Genomic DNA, 7178 nt, shown 5'->3' on the forward strand with positions numbered 1-7178 from the left:
TTCCACAGCTCAGGGGGAGTCTGCAGGTGCAGTTGGTGGTGATGAGGTGGTGATGGTTGATGATGAAGATGATATGATTGATGCGTTGAGAGAGTTAGATGATGATATGCTAGATGATGATGTGTTTGATGATGATGTGCTGCCGTGTGAGGAGATTGAGAAGATTGGCGCACAGATTGTGATTGAAGATGGGATAGAAGAGGGGGAGATAGTAGAAGAAGACGTTGAACACGAGATCCCAGATGTTGAGAAAGCTGACATGGGTACTGAGATGAATGAGACTGAGTGGGAGGAGCAGCCTAGGTGGAAGGAAGGCTGTGCTCATTGGTTTATTAAGACCAAGAAGCCTGCTGTTCCAGCCATGTTCAAGAAGAGTTATAACATCAAAGGCTATGCTGAGTCGAAGAAGGGAATTATCTGTTGGATATATGATGAACAGATAAAGTTGTTTGTGGTGAAGCGTTATGATGGTATTCAATACTTCAAAAGAACCCTGAGATCTCTCAATACGTTGCCGGAATGTGAGGTGAAGGATTTGGCCAGGTTGGGCCTGATAAATAGAAGTGACGACAACATGGCAAGAGTGATTGGGAAGATCGTGTGGAAAGAAAGCATAAAAGAGAAGAAGTTTGAATTATTAAAGCCACAGAAGGGAAAGCTCGTGGAGGATACAGAAAGGGGAATGAGAGCAGATGGCAAGCCATGGATGGTGATGAAGTACAAACCGATCCGATGCATCAAGGAGGTTCCAATGAAGACTATGCCTCAAGATGTGTTGAAGAATCTAAAATGGTGGTACGTTGATTGCCAGACTGCTGAAGCCGTGATGGAAGACGAAGACGAACAAGAAGTGCTGGGGTGTATGATCCGATGCATCTTGTTAACTTATCGAAAGCTGATCTGCAAGTGTTGAATGAAAAGAAGATATTCTATATTCCTGCTTGGAAGGATGAAGCAAGGAAATATCAGCGAGTAGTCACGGTATGTGTTAGAGAAGGAGTGCATGCGTGAAGATACAGGATTACAAGACAAGAGCTTAAAGATCGAGATATGAAGCTACTGCCAAGGGGGAGTCTGTTGGTGCATAAATGTCAGTAGTTCATAGTCTAGTGTCTGTAATCGAGTCTGTAATGTTATTTATGTTTTTGTAATAAGCGAAGTTGTTAACAAGTTCGCCTAGGCGAACTTGTTGAACAAGCGAAGTTATGGACAACTTCGCCTGAACATATCAGGCGAAGTTGTCGTGTATTTATATTGATAGGTTACGGCTGGTTTAGGTTAATCAGTTAGTGAGTTGTTCAGTGAATCGAGTTTGTTCGGTAACGTGTGTTTTGTAACAGTGATATTTTCATCACGTGAGTTCGGTTATAATATATAACGTGTTCGTTTATCGTGTGTTTGTGTTCTATACTCGTAACGATCTACGCAGGGATTCCGCACCTGAGTAGACCGCGATATCTCGTGCGATCCGTCCAGGGAACCTACAGTCTGTTTTTCTTGATGATGTAAGAATGATTAAGATTTGAGTATGTGATGCAACTGTTTATGTCAAAATGTGTTTTATGTCAAAATTAAGCGATTCAATGAAATTTATAATAAATTTTGCATAAATACTATATTTTGGTCAAAACATGAGCAAGTTGATTAATGGTGTAGAGAAATGATAAGATTATTCAGTTCAAGCTTTTAAGAAGCTTAAAAGAAGGATTTTTATAGGAAAAGATCTCAAATAGTTGTTCTTGCTGAAAACTATGTCATTTGCCCAGTTGGAAGGACATGCACTTGTGCATGTTTGGTCCTTAAATCTCTTAGATTCAAAGGATAGCCATTGACCTGAAAATTGAATGCATTTGGGGCAATTGTGACTTGTTTCTTATTCATTCACTTAAAACTATGTCAATAGCTCTGACTTTGAAAGGACATATATTCACATGTATGTTTGGTCCTGTTGACCACTTTTGGTCAAACAGGATAGCCATTAACCTGACAATGAAGAGATATTGGGGTGATTGAATATTAAACTGTATTTATTGGGAAATGATAGTACATTGACTACTTAGCTGATCATATGGAATTAATAGGCTAAAAAGGCCTTAGTATAGTCATTAACATGTATGGTTGCTTTCCCATGATGTTGTAAACTCTAAGATGATATAAACACAATAGATATGCTAATCTTTATGTGGAGATGCATAGTTGTTTTGCATGTCTCAAGATAGATCTCTCCGAATGATATGGCAGAAAAGTGATTACCCAGTCATACACAAGCCTGTTGTTATTTGGTCAACCAAAATGAAACATTTTTTAATATGACAAAGAACATGCTTTAAGAAAATTTGAGAAAATATCAAAAACAACGGGAAGAATGAATAAGTCAACCAAAAGTTGATAAATATTTTAAATATTTTATCAAACAAGAGGGTTATAACTAGAACTACAAAGATGTTGATAAAATCTGTCTCATCTTGAATGAAAGGAATGTTGCTAACTGTAAGTCCAATGTTCAACCTCTATACATGTTTGAGTATCAAAAGTCCAAAAATACAATAAGTTCTGTCATTCAAAAACTATTTTTGACCAAATACAGGAGGTTGGAGTCAAATTGGGGTGATCTGGGGAAAGCCAAATAAGCTTTGAGAAGAGATATGAGGCATCAGAGCACAGTGTTGACCATTATTGCATTATGCTAAAATTGAACCATAATCATATCACAAAAGAGATGAAAATCATGCTAAGTTTATACTTGCTATTAACCTATCTAAATTGTCATAATAATGCTGAGAGTGAAGTATTGAGAAAGCTACTTAGTCAATATGATCCCATACCTGAGATATTTTCAGTTTATAAAAGAAATTGTTTTGAAGTAAAGTATAACTGAAATTTGATCTCTTAATGCACCATTTGCTCTTAAACTATGTTCTGAAATGATACATAACTCAGAAATGTCTTTGAAAAGTAGTTTAAGTCAAAAAGTGTTGCATTTTGCCTAAAATAGGTTGAATATGTAATTTCGAGTAAGGTTTGATTATTTATAACCTTCTCGAGCACAAACTGTTTGAATATGTATCTTCGGGTAAGGTTTAACCTTTCCGAGTACAAAACAGTTGATTATGTCTGAATATGTAAGTTCGAGTAAGGTTTGATAACTATCAACCTTCTTGAGCACAAACTGTTTGAATATGTATTTTCGGGTAAGGTTAATGATTGTTGACCTTTCCGAGTACAAAACAGTTGTCTATGTGTGAGTTGTTCCGGGTAAGGTTTGATAGCTTTCAATCTTTCCGAGTAAGCTTAGTCATTTCTGACTAACTTTACGATTTTCGAGCATGCTTTGAAGTGTTTACACTTTACGGGTAGAGTACACAGTTGTACTCACTTCCCGAGCAAGCTTGAAGTCTTGAGATGATTATGTGTTGAAATAGCTAACTGTTAACAAGAAACTCTTGTTTCAAGTAAGCTATGCATGTTATATGTTAGCTTCGAGTAAGCTATGCATGTCATATGCTGATTGTGTTTTCAAGCAAACTTTGTGAACTTAAGTACAACGAGTAAGCTTTGTATGAATATGTTAGGAAAGACTTGTTAATCTTTCCGGGCACGCTTAGATGTTATTGTTTAAGTTTGTCATTTTCGGGTATGGTTTGATATGATAAGTTCCCTCGAGCAAGGGCACACATGATGATTGAATGTGTTTATCCTGGCAAGCTTAATGCTAACTTAGGATTTTCGGGCAAGCTCTATGAAATTTTAGATTATGGCACACTTAAATGTTTGTGTTTAATTTCATTTCGAGCATGCTCTGTGATATGTGTGTTTATGATTTCTTTGAAATTACAAGTGTTTTCAGGCAAACTTCGTTTACCGAGCACACTTTATATTTCGGGTACACTTGTGTTCCTTCAATATACTTGGTAATTTTCAAAACTTAACTTTCCGAGTACACTGTCTGCTAGAATTTGGTTTCGAGCACACTTTGTATTATATGAAAGTTATTCGGGTATACTTTGCATAAGATTGTTGTCCGAGCACACTTTACATTTGAAAGAGTGTTCGAGCACAATCTTCATACAATCATACTTGAATGAATGCAGTGATTGAATGTGTGAGTTGGTATGATGAAATTGTTTAGTGATTCATACTTGAATGAATATGTTGTTCGAATATGTTTGTTAAAATGACAAAATGTGATTATGATTTTTAGGGTTCATGCTAGATGAGTTTTAATTTGAATTTGAATTTGAGAAATCTTTGTGAGAATCTTAATTGATTCTTAGTAAGAATGTTTATTTGATAACTATATTTGATTATTTGTCTTGTGATTTATTTCTCAAGAAATCAAGTATTTCGGGTAAGCTTTCTTCATTATGTCTTAACTTTAAATTAATTTTCTTGATCGAGCATGGTTTAAAAAGAGAAGTATTCGGGCAAACTTTATATTCAAAATGAAAATCTTTTCGAGTAAAGTTTGACCGAGTAAGGTTTGTTAGTGGAAGTAGACCGAGTAGACTTTGGATAAATTAACTTTTCGAGTAAGGTCTTATGATTTTAAATGAGATTAAGTGTTTTTAATATATCAAGTGGATAACATTACTGGTTGACAACTAGTAATTCACAAGAAGACAAAAAGCATTTAAAACCCACTTTCAAAATGTATAAAAGAGGGACTTAGGCAAATTTTTTTCTACATTATTTCCCTCTATCTCTCTCCTTCCACTGCAAAACCTCTCTTACTAAGAAAAATAACCGACTTATCGAATTCAAGATTAATTCAAACCCTAATTTTTATCAGCCACTAATTCCGACTCGGTAAGCATAAAATTTTATGTTTTCCGATCACGATTAGATTGTTATGTAACTTGATTATGTATTCGAGTACTAACACTCTGTTTATGTGTTTAGGTTATTAATTTGTCGAAGAACAGGTTCTTGAAGATTTCTTTCTTTCTTCTTCATTTTTATAACTTGAAATTGTCTAAAGTATTAAACTTTATGTCTAATTTCACTTTGAATGTGTTTGTTTATGCATTACAGATGTGGCAGATAACGAGCCAAAGTATGTTTTTGAGTCAAAGCACAACATGTGTGCGTTACTACAAGTTACACCGGAGAATGAACCGATGGCTCGCATGATTTTTTGTATGGCACGGTCAAATATCAGCTTCGCTCTCACTGAATGCCCAACTATATACAGAAATCACTCCTTGGATATCTGGAGATCAGCAGAGCTAGTTGAAGACAATAATGAAAAACGAATAGAAGCAACCGTGGCCAGACAGGAGATCCAGATCACTAAAAGGTTGATCAGAAGATGTTTGAGACTAAATGACGATAATCACAATCACATCAGCTTCGACACAAAACATCTGTTGAAGATTTTCAAAGAAACAATGGGGTATCAAAGAAATGTCCATGAGGGACAGTTTCAAAAGGGTCTGTTTCCGATGTTATACAGATTCCTTATTCATCATATCATTCATGGATTTGCTCCGAGGAAGGGATCATGAACTCTGATGAGTCATGATCTAGCAAATGCCACAGTTGGAACTATCTTTGATCTGCCCTTTAACTTTTCCAAGATGATTTTTGATGGGCTAGTCGGGAATCTAAAGAAACCAGAGATAAGGAGATTTTTGCAGTACCCAAGATTCTTGCAGATCATATTCAACAGTACATTACAAGATTTACCAACAATTTGAATCACTCATAAACTGCAGGATCCAGATGCTTACAAAAGAATAAAGAATCCTGGTGTATCTAACACTTTTGATGTAAATATTCCATTTGAAATTTTACCTTGGTTATTAAACCATGATCTGGCTGTTATGCCTGTGCCTGAGTAGAGCTCAGAGGAGGAAGAAGGGAGTGATGATGAGAGTGATGGAGGAGACTCTGATGATGATGTTGATGGTAATGACGGTGGAGATGGTTTGGAGATGGAGATGATGGCACCTGAACAGGGGGAGCAAAGGGAAGACATTGAACAACCAATCCCAACACTATCACACTCACCACCACCAACCTCACCACATCAAACACCACCTCAATCATTTAACTTAGACCAACCTGAAACCTCCACACAAAACACACAATCCCCATCCATCACTGAACAACCCACTTATGAACCATTCCCTACAACCCCACCCTCAAGCCAACAAGATAACACACTTCAAAGAAATATTGAACTAATGTTGGAGAATGATGAGTTGAAGAGGAGAGTTGAGGAGGTTAGGGATGAAAATGTTGAGTTGAGTAGAAAGAATGAAGAGCTAACAAATGAAAATAAAATGTTGTTAAAAAGGTTAGCTGATGCTGAACTGATGATTCGAACCCTGGTGCAGGAGGTTGAGAAGACCTCAGCTGCCCCAAAACAGGGGGAAAATATAAATGATGATGTTGTGGGTATGACTAATGCAGAAAGTATTGATAATATTGATGGTTTGAAAATGATTATGAATGATTATGATGTTAGTGATGAATCTGAAATGGAAGTGAGAGAAGAAGTAATCAATGATGATGATGAGAATGTGCTAACAGAAGAGTTGACTGATATTGTGGATGAGGAATTGACTGTAGAGAATGTGAATGAGAATGCTACTACTGAGGAACTGATAAACACTGAACCTGAAGATGATCAAGAAGTTAGTTCCAAGAGAGCAGAGCATGATTCTGAATTAGATCAACTGTTCAAGGAAATTGATGAATATGAAACTTCTGATGAAGAGCAGTTGAGAAAGAAAAAAAAAGGTAAAGGGATAGCAACAGAGGATGAGCCTACTGTGTATGTTGAAAAAGATGTATCCTTTGTAGATACTGCTGCTGCTGCTGCTCTTGCTGAGAAAGAAAGACTGATTAAAGAGTCAATGGAAAGGGAAGCAATTGCCCATTCCTTGACAGAAGAAGAGTTAGCACAGCAGGACTTATTGATCAGACAAGCCAACATTGAAAAAGAACTGACTGAAGATGAGGCTGATCAAGAAGTTATTGAGGTATTGATTAAGATGAAAAGGGTTGAGGAAGTGGACAACTCCTTGGGCAATGTGGTCAGCATGTTTCAATCTAAAAGTCAAACATCAAAAACTGCTGCTAAACCAACTACTGATATAATTCCTGAAGAAGAAATTGGTGAGTCAATTGCAACTATGGCTGCCATGAAATGGGTTGAACAAGTAAAAGATGAC

This window comes from Bidens hawaiensis, unplaced genomic scaffold (genome assembly GCF_021521415.1).
Source record: "Bidens hawaiensis isolate Kalapana, Puna unplaced genomic scaffold, B.hawaiensis_p1.1 tig00020886_1, whole genome shotgun sequence".
Classification (NCBI taxonomy): domain Eukaryota; kingdom Viridiplantae; phylum Streptophyta; class Magnoliopsida; order Asterales; family Asteraceae; genus Bidens; species Bidens hawaiensis.